We start from the raw sequence: 10,878 nt of genomic DNA, 5'->3' as shown, positions 1-10,878 counted from the left end.
TTTGTCAGTTTTTACATATATTCTGTATACTTTCTTAGATTGTTTTAAGGAACTATCCTGCTGTATTATGCAAGCATGTGTATTACAGGGCTCAAAATTAAAGCAGTAGAACCACATAATTAGCAAAAGCCAATGGTGTGGATCAAACAGCACTGGTCCACCAATGTGACCGAATCTAAAAATGGGCTTCCCTTTTACACATGGGCATGAACTGGAAGTAATTTGTAAAATTATTGCTTCTATTAGAATGAATCTATAGATTCATTTTAGAGAGTCACTCGTAATATCCCTGGTGCTTATGTAAATACACTGGTATCTGTCCATCGGATCCATTCACATTAGGAGTCCTGGTATAACACAAGTTGTATGACAAAATACACACAACTCCTTTAGGTAATCTTTAATGGCAGTTGGATTGAGATAAATTTAGCAATATCTTTGAAAAAGGTCTTGGTGTGATGATGCACTGAGCTAATTGCTGATTTATTGAGGTTGTTTCAGAAACCAGTGACCCATGAAACAAAAATACCACCATAGGTCCCATGTTATCAGCACATCACAAGTTTATTCCTTCATCACTATCCCGCATATTTTATTTACACTACGCATGAAGCTTTTATTGTTTATTATGTTCACACTATTGAAGATGCTGCTTTTTTAACTATCCTTTTTATACAGAGGCGGAGTAGTTGTGGGTTAATAAAAATAGTGTTGTGATAATGACCTTGATGCTCATTATATGTTTAGGTATCACTATCCGTAGTGAATACCTCTACGAAATGGAGAACCTTAGAAAGAATACAGTTAGCAAAAATGAACACAAACATCACAAAGAAAAGAATGATCAGTTGAGATTAGAAAGAAAGAATTTGCATTTATGTAAGTGCCTTTCATAACCTCAGGACATCCCAAAGTGCTTTACAGCCAATTAAGTACTTTTGAAGTGTAGTCGCTTGTAGGAAACACGACAACCAATTTGCACACAGCAGGGTCACACAAACAACAATGAGATAATAACCAGATAATCTGTTTTTCTGCTGCTAGTTGAGGAATAATGATTGGCCAAGACACCAGGGAGAACTCCCCTGCTCTTCTTTGAGACCTTTTACTTTCACCTGAGAGGGCAAATGGGGCCTCGGTTTAACGTTTCATCTGAAAAACGGCACCTCCGACAGTGCAGCACTTCCGTAGTATTTCACTTGAGTGTCACCCGAGATTATGTTTTTTTTTATTCGTTCACGGGATGTGGGCGTCACTGGCAAGGCCGGCATTTATTGCCCATCCCTAATTGCCCTCGAGAAGGTGGTGGTGAGCCGCCTTCTTGAACCGCTGCAGTCCGTGTGGTGACGGTTCTCCCACAATGCTGTTAGGAAGGGAGTTCCAGGATTTTGACCCAGCGACAATGAAGGAACGGCGATATATTTCCAAGTCGGGATGGTGTGTGACTTGGAGGGGAACGTGCAGGTGCTGTTGTTCCCATGCGCCTGCTGCCCTTGTCCTTCTAGGTGGTAGAGGTCGCGGGTTTGGGAGGTGCTGTCGAAGAAGCCTTGGCGAGTTGCTGCAGTGCATCCTGTGGATGGTGCACACTGCAGCCACAGTGCGCCGGTGGTGCAGGGAGTGAATGTTTAGGGTGGTGGATGGGATGCCAATCAAGCGGGCTGCTTTATCTTGGATGGTGTCGAGCTTCTTGAGTGTTGTTGGAGCTGCACTCATCCAGGCAAGTGGAGAGTATTCCATCACACTCCTGACTTGTGCCTTGTAGATAGTGGAAAGGCTTTGGGGAGTCAGGAGGTGAGTCACTCGCCGCAGAATACCCAGCCTCTGACCTGCTCTCGTAGCCACAGTATTTATATGGCTGGTCCAGTTTAGTTTCTGGTCAATGGTGACCCCCAGGATGTTGATGGTGGGGGATTCGGCGATGGTAATGCTGTTGAATGTCAAGGGGAGGTGGTTAGACTCTCTCTTGTTGGAGATGGTCATTGCCTGGCACTTATCTGGCGCAAATGTTACTTGCCACTTACGAGCCCAAGCCTGGATGTTGTCCAGGTCTTGCTGCATGCAGGCTCTGACTGCTTCATTATCTGAGGGGTTGCGAATGGAACTGAACATTGTGCAGTCATCAGCGAACATCCCCATTTCTGACCTTATGATGGAGGGAAGGTCATTGATGAAGCAACTGAAGATGGTTGGGCCTAGGACACTGCCCTGAGGAACTCCTGCAGCAATGCCCTGGGGCTGAGATGACTGGCCTCCAACAACCACTACCATCTTCCTTTGTGCCAGGTATGACTCCAGCCACTGGAGAGTTTTCCCCCTGATTCCCATTGACTTCAATTTTACTAGGGCTCCTTGGTGCCACACTCGGTCAAATGCTACCTTGATGTCAAGGGCAGTCACTCTCACCTCACCTCTGGAATTCAGCTCTTTTGTCCATGTTTGGACCAAGGCTGTAATGAGGTCTGGAGCCGAGTGGTCCTGGCGGAACCCAAACTGAGCATCGGTGAGCAGGGTATTGGTGAGTAAGTGCCGCTTGATAGCACTGTCGACGACACCTTCCATCACTTTGCTGATGATTGAGAGTAGACTGATGGGGCGGTAATTGGCCGGATTGGATTTGTCCTGCTTTTTGTGGACAGGACATACCTGGGCAATTTTCCACATTGTCGGGTGGATGCCAGTGTTGTAGCTGTACTGGAACAGCTTGGCTAGAGGCGCAGCTAGTTCTGGAGCACAAGTCTTCAGCACTACAGCTGGGATGTTGTCGGGGCCCATAGCCTTTGCTGTATCCAGTGCACTCAGCCGTTTCTTGATATCACGTGGAGTGAATCGAATTGGCCGAAGATTGGCTTCCGTGATGGTGGGGATATCGTGAGGAGGCTGAGATGGATTATCCACTCGGCACTTCTGGCTGAAGATGGTTGCAAACGCTTTAGCCTTGTCTTTTGCACTCACGTGCTGGACTCCGCCATCATTGAGAATGGGGATGTTTGCAGAGCCTCCTCCTCCCGTTAGTTGTTTAATTGTCCACCACCATTCACGACTGGATGTGGCAGGACTGCAGAGCTTTGATCTGATCCGTTGGTTGTGGAATCGCTTAGCTCTGTCTATAGCATGTTGCTTCCGCTGTTTAGCATGCATGTAGTCCTGAGTTGTAGCTCCACCAGGTTGGCACCTCATTTTTAGGTACGCCTGGTGCTGCTCCTGGCATGCTCTTCTACACTCCTCATTGAACCAGGGTTGATCCCCTGGCTTGTTGGTAATGGTAGAGTGAGGAATATGCCGGGCCATGAGGTTACAGATTGTGCTGGAATACAATTTTGCTGCTGCTGATGGCCCACAGCACCTCATGGATGCCCAGTTTTGAGCTGCTAGATCTGTTCTGAATCTATCCCATTTAGCACGGTGGTAGTGCCACACAACACGTTGGATGGTGTCCTCAGTGCGAAGACGGGATTTCATCTCCACGAGGACTGTGCGGTGGTCACTCCTACCAATACTGTCATGGACAGATGCATTTGCGACAGGTAGATTGGTGAGGACGAGGTCAAGTAAGTTTTTCCCTCGTGTTGGTTCGCTCACCACCTGCCGCAGGCCCAGTCTAGCAGCTATGTCCTTCAGGACTCGGCCAGCTCGGTCAGTAGTGGTGCTGCCGAGCCACTCTTGGTGATGGACATTGAAGTCCCCCACCCAGAGTACATTTTGTGCCCTTGCTACCCTCAGTGCTTCCTCCAAGTGGTGTTCAACATGGAGGAGGACTGATTCATCAGCTGAGGGAGGACGGTAGGTGGTAATCAGCAGGAGGTTTCCTTGCCCATGTTTGACCTGATGCCATGAGATTTCATGGGGTCCAGAGTCAATGTTGAGGACTCCCAGGGCCACTCCCTCCTGACTGTATATCACTGTACCGCCACCTCTGGTCGGTCTGTCCTGCCGGTGGGACAGGACATACCCAGGGATGGTGATGGAAGAGTCTGGGACGTTGGCTGAAAGATATGATTCTGTGAGTATGGCTATGTCAGGCTGTTGCTTGACTAGTCTGTGGGACAGCTCTCCCAATTTTGGCACAAGTCCCCAGATGTTAGTAAGGAGGACCTTGCAGGGTCGACTGGGCTTGGTGTTTTGCCGTTGTCGTGTCCGGTGCCTAGTGGTCCGATGCCGGGTGGTCCGTCCGGTTTTATTCTTATTATGACTTTTCGTAGCGAGATTTTACAACTGAGTGGCTTGCTAGGCCATTTCAGAGGGCAATTAAGAATCAACCACATTGCTGTGGGTCTGGAGTCACATGTAGGCCAGACCGGGTAAGGGCGGCAGGCTTCCTTCCCTAAAGGACATTAGTGAACCAGATTGGGTTTTTACGACAATCCGGTAGTTTCATGGCCATCATTACTGATACTAGTATTTTAATTCCAGATTTTTATTTAATTAATTGAATTTAATTAATTGAATTTAAAATCGCCAGCTGCCGTGGCGGGATTTAAACTCATGACTCTGGATTTTAGTCCAGGCCCAGTAACATAACCACTATGCTACCGTACCCGACGGTACTCTGTGCTCAGGTCTCTAGAGTGATACTTGAACCCACAACCTTCTGACTCCGAGGTGAAGAGTGCTACCACTGAGCTGTGGCTGACAATTAGGTGGAGATCAAACTGGAGCTGATTGGGCATGTTTGGTTTGTTTTTCACTTGCATTTATACAGTATCATATAATCCAGCTGCTGGGAGGTATGTGAGAGTCTCCTGTGCTGATTTGTCACTTTTTTTCTGCCTTATCTGCTTTCTTTGATGTGAATCTGTTAATTAACTAGATTCAATTTTACACACCCAAAAAAATCAGGCTGGGTGTCTCCATGATTCCATTCCTTTTATTCCTCCATTGTGAACATTGAGTATAGAGAAGCTGATCTATTTTTTAAAATATTGCTGATGGGTAAGACTGCAGAGGACCTGAAGATTTAGCAACAGGTCTTTATCCAGCCTCATAATAGGGAGAATATTTTCAGTGCAACTTAGCATGATAAATCTTCTGGTTTCAGAATCTGTGGTGCAGTAAACAACTCTTCCCCACCTTCCCCCCCCCCGTCCAACACACACACACACACACACAGAGTCTGCATTTAATCATGACCTCCATATGGTTTTATTGTACCTACAATACGTAGGTTAGCAGGGGAAAAAAAAGTAATTGGGATGATTAGAATATGCAAAAATAAAAGTATATGTTGCTGATAATTCAACTATCGTGATTGCAGTGATGAAAGTTATCTGGTGCGGTGGAACATTGTTGGACAGTTATAATGAAATTCAACAAATCACCATCTGGATTAGTCATTCAGGTGACTCATGCTGTAAAGAAACTTTGCTATGGCAGGTAATATTTCATTATAAAGCAGTTCTTTTGCATCAAAGAATTTAATACCAAGTTTAATTACTGAACTACTGGGCATTACTTTAAGAATTTACTACCTCTGGCCAAGCAAGAAATGCTATTGTCAAGACAAAACTGACAATTTTGAGAACTTTGGGCCATTGGTATTTATAGACCACAGTTTGAAGACTAGAAATGTTTATGTAAATCATATTACTGAAAGTTGAGAATAAGCTTGTAGCTGTTTAAAATTTTAACTGGCATCTTGATCTTTCTGAATTATTAATCGTACAGTGGGTATGAAAAGCTTGTGCTGTAATTGAAAACTGGACTAACTTTGTATAAAGTTGATTGCTAAAATACAGGGTCACAGTGGGAAACATTTTTAATACCAATTTTATTCTATTGCAGAAGACCACATTTAGACAAACTGGTAAAATTATTTAAGAGTCAATGTTAACTGCATTGAAGTTATGAGTAAGTAAAGGCAGTTAAATTTATTTATGGCATTGTGAGGAAGCTGTTGTGTCATCAGAACGTACTTCTTAAAGGGAAAGAAATTCCACAGTATACAACATATGTGGCCCAAAACATATTGTGTATGTTGAATAAGGAATTCATTCCATGTATGCGAAAGTAATCCAACTGCAAGTGGCCTGCAGTTTAAAAATAAACCCAACAGCTGTGTGTTCGCACTCACCATCAGTGAATGCCAGCTGTAACCATAGCAACATCCTGACCATAAGCATTGTGGAGAATCAGCAGCACAAAAAAAATTGCTTCTGCAGCTCCACAAAAGAAAACTTGATCAGCTCATGACAAACCTGGACAGATGTCATAAAGGTCACAAGCTAATAATAACATGGTGCACACAACTTCCCTGAATCCTCTAACTTGCAACTGCTGACCTTGCAGGCATTCAACAAGGTAATTATTCTAATTAAAACCTTTAATTAGAATAGTCCTTGCTCACAGCCTTTGCTTTAAGAATATCTTCTTTTGACTTCAAGCTGTACACCAAAATTGACTGTTCTAAAGCCTGGGAGGGAGTTTAGACAAAGTATTCTCCAAGTTGAAGTAAATAAAGCCCAAATTCTGCCATACAAGATCGTTTAGGTAATATCTATGTATGTGTGCTTGGGGTCTGTGATATGACTAAGTTAGGGTGATATAAACAAGAGTATAGATTGAATGGTGTAGGGATATCTTCTGAATTCCAAGATTTTTGTTTGAGATAAATCTTATGGGCTCAATAAGTTGAAACTTAATTACAATCAAACTTATCTTGATTGAAGATTGAGGCATTGTAATGTCATCACTATGGAACAATGCTGCTATTATTTGTAAAAGGTATAAAAATAATTATTTAATATGACAAGTAAAATTACAGGTTTATTGAGAAGGTTCTGTAACATTGTGCGTGCGTAGACATGTGTTCAATGAGCCACTGTAAGAAAGATAAAGTAGCTGTAAGTTTCAGGAAACTTGAACTAGAAAGGGCTTTTTTTAGTTTGTGATAAATATGTTTAGAACCATGACAATTATAAATGAAAATTAAGATAACATTAATTTAATAAATGCTTTTTTTCTCAGGTCAAATCCTACTTTCTACAGTGTTAAACAAATGTTAAGTTGTAATGCAGAAAACCCATAAAAAGAAAGACTTACATTTATATCATGCATTTCATGACCTCAGGACGTTCTAAAGCGATTTACAGCCATTGAAGTACTTTTGAAGTGCAGTCACTTGTAAAATAGCATCAGATGCAAACCCTGAATAGAATTTGGCACCAAAAATAGTAAACATAATATAAGGTTATGGAAAATGAACAACAGGGGGTGCTATACTCATTTTCCATTAAAAGTTGTTCTACACTGACTGTCTTGCTCAGTTGTTTGGCACTAAAGCAGTTGAGCTCTGCACAAAACTGACTCTTACTTTTGCTACAGGCAGTGCATGTACAAAAATTCCTTCTAGCATAGGAATGCTCTGTCTAAAGAAGTTGGCATTAAAATACTATGAAGCACCCACGTGAAAAATTAAATTTAAGTCCAAGTCAAGAATACTGTAAAGTCAATACATTTTTCCTTCATGGGAACATTTCTATGTTTATAAATAGAACTTTAGATCCCTCTGCATCTATAGAGAAAAGGCAGGTTTATGACGTTTTAGTTGTATACCCTTCAACAGAACTGTTCTGTTGAGGGGTATGCACACCAAATATCACAACCTGTCATTAGTTCCACGTCCTCCGTGCGGGGGGTGCGGGCACACAGTAAAACTGGGTATAGTTATATATGCTTATGGATAATGTTTCTCAAAGGCAGCATGTATACAAAGAACAGGTGGGGGTCAAGGTTGGAACCTTGGGCACACCAGAATAAGCATGGGAGAAAAATCTATTGCAGGCGATGTACAGGCTATATTGGGATAGGTGGAATAGAACCATGAAAATGTGGGCTACAGAGTTTGGCCATGGAGGAATCGGAGTGAAGAAAATGGAGTGGTTGACTGTATCAAAGGTCATGGAGCAGGAAAGATAATGTGTTATGATTGAAGTTACACAGGATATCGTTGACCTTGATCACGTAGGACCAGGACAGTCTCAGTATTGTGGGCAGGTGGAAATCAGGTTGAAGGTATTTAAAGAGAGGTTAGAAATGGGTCAATAATTGGAGATTATGAGGGGGTTCAGGATCTTTTTAAAGAGGGGATGAGGAGAGTCGTTTTGCAAGCCGGGGGAACAATGCCTGAGCGGAGGGAGCAGTTATTGATGTGCTTGTGGATTGAGTTGAGGAGAAGAAGTGAGTTGTCAGCAGCTGGGTCAGGAGACAATCCAAAGATTGGATAAAAATGTAAGCTAAAGATTTCTGTGTATGTTATTAATTTGGTTGCGAGCCCAACTAGCTTCACCTGCACTACCTGAGATCCATCTTGCATATCACATGGCAAGAACAGGTTAACAATTGCAAGTTGCTGAATTATGTAAGTCAAACAGCATTGACATAATAAAAGCACAGCTGTGTTGGGCATGACATGCTATTTGGTTAGATTTTTTTTCAAAAAATATAGTTTATTCATAAAATTTGCAGCAAAACATACAATACAGTTGTCATATCACATTCCAAACCTACACAAGACAGATTATACAATTTGCAGGTTACATCAAGTACAGTTCAATGAACACATTGTACATAATTACAGTTCATGACATTCTGGGGTGTCTCATTGCATTATACTCAATACAGATTATTGATTACAGATTCATTACAGGTACATTACAGATATTTGAATTTTACATTTTGCCCGAGGGGGGTTTTTCCCTGATTGCAGCCCCTCGGTATACAAGGGCGGGAAGGCTCTAAATGGTTGCCTTTCCCCATAGAGCCTTTGCGGCGGCCGCACCTAGCTTCAGTGCATCCCTGAGCACGTAGTCCTGGACCTTGGAATGTGCCAGTCTGCAACACTCGGTCGAGGACAGCTACGTGCACTGGAAGACCAGCAGGTTTCAGGCAGACCAAAGGGCGTCTTTCACCGAGTTAATGGTCTTCCGGCAGCAGTTGATGTCTATCTCGGTGTGCGTCCCTGGGAACAGCCCGTAGAGCACAGAGTCCTGTGTTACGGAACTGCTCGGGACGAACCTGGACAAATACCACTGCATCTCTCTCCAGACCTTCCTTGCAAAGGCGCATTCCAGAAGGAGATGGGTGATGGTTTCGTCTGCACTGCAGTCTCCTCGGGGACAGTGTGCGGTGGCGCTGAGAGTCTGGGAGTGCATGAAGGATCTGACAGGAAGGGCCCTTCTCACCACCAGCCAAGCTAGGTCTTGGTGCTTGTTTGAAAGTTCTGGCGATGAGGTGTTCTGCCAAATGACATTGACAGTCTGCTCGGGGAACCAACCAACAGGATCCACCATCTCCTTTTCCCGCAGGGTCTTGAGGACGTTACGTGCGGACCACTTACTAATCGCCTTGTGGTCGAAAGTATTTTTTTACATAAACTTTTCGACGAAGGACAGGTGGGGCGGAACAGTCCAACTGGATGGAGTGTTCCATGGCAGTGTGGCCAGGCCCATCCTTCGCAACACCGGGGACAGGTAGAACCTCAGCACATAGTGACATTTTGTGTTTTCGTACCAAGGGTCCACACAAAGCTTGATGCAGCCGCACACAAAAGTGGCCATTAGGATGAGGGCCACGTTGGGCACGCCTTTTCCACCTTTCTCCAGAGATTTGTACATCGTGTCCCTGCGGACACGGTCCATTTTTGATCTCCAGATAAAGCGGAAGATGGCTCGGGTGACTGTCACGGCGTATGGGCCAGACCTGTGCCAAGTACAGCAACACGGAGAGTACCTCGCACCTGATGACCAGGTTTTTGCCCACAATCGAGAGGGATCCTCGATCCCACAGTCCCAGTTTCTGCTTCACCTTGGAAATACGCTCCTTCCAGTTTTCGGTGCACGCCCTGGCCCCCCCGAACCAGATCCCCAGCACTTTCAGGTAATCCGACCTGACGGTGAAGGGGACAAAGGATCGGTCGGTCCAGTTCCCAAAGAACATGGCCTCGCTCTTGGTACGATTTGAAAGACTTCCTAAGTGTCTTTCTAGATAGTGAGCTCAAACATTCCAAGTGTTCATGGGGTGGGTAGAGGCAGCATTTTATGGTCATAGTGAACCACAGCATTAACACGCACAGCTGGGATATGCTTATGGCAGACAGACCAATACTATGACACAGAGTGGGCAACTTTGAAATGCAGCTAATGACACATGCAGCAAGAAAAGCAGCTGCTGTGAAAACAGGATCAACAGCAACAACCAAGTAACAGAAACAGGGCATTTGATATTACACACTACAGGGAGCTTAGTACTTCACGGATTGGATTACACAGCCACCTGCAGGAACAGAGAAAATGAGTAACTTTGAACTAGTGATCGTTCCGATCTTTTCATGGTTTTGCAGGAGTGCCAGTGGAAGTTGATGTATTCTCTAGCAGAAAATGCAATTTCAGCCTTCAAGGAGTCTGTGGGCATGAGTTTAGCTGTGCATTAGAGAATTAAAAACTATATAATGCCAGGGTTAAGGATATCACTGGGTGCAGGACATTCTGCGAGGGGAAGGGGAACAGCCAGAAGTCGTCGTCCATGTTGGAACCAATGACATAGGTAGGAAAAGGGTTGAGATCCTTCAGACAGAGTTTCAGGAACTATGAAAAGATTAAAGAACAGGACCTCAAAGGTGGTAATCTCTGGATTACTCCCAGTGCCACATACTAGTGAGCATAGAAACGAGATATTGCAGGTGAATGTGTGGCTGGTGAAATGGTGCAGGAGGGAGGTCTTCAGATTCCTGGGGCATTGGGAACAGTTCTGGGGCAGGAGGGACCTGTACAAGTCGAAAGGGTTGCACCTGAACAGGGCTGGGACCTGGGACCTCACAGGGAGGTTAACTAGTCCTGTGGGGGAGGGTTTCAATTAATTTGGCAGGGGAGGGGAACCAGGATGTAG

This window comes from Heptranchias perlo, chromosome 27 (assembly GCF_035084215.1).
Source record: "Heptranchias perlo isolate sHepPer1 chromosome 27, sHepPer1.hap1, whole genome shotgun sequence".
In the NCBI taxonomy this organism is placed as follows: domain Eukaryota; kingdom Metazoa; phylum Chordata; class Chondrichthyes; order Hexanchiformes; family Hexanchidae; genus Heptranchias; species Heptranchias perlo.
Note: the sequence above shows the minus strand (reverse complement) of the source record.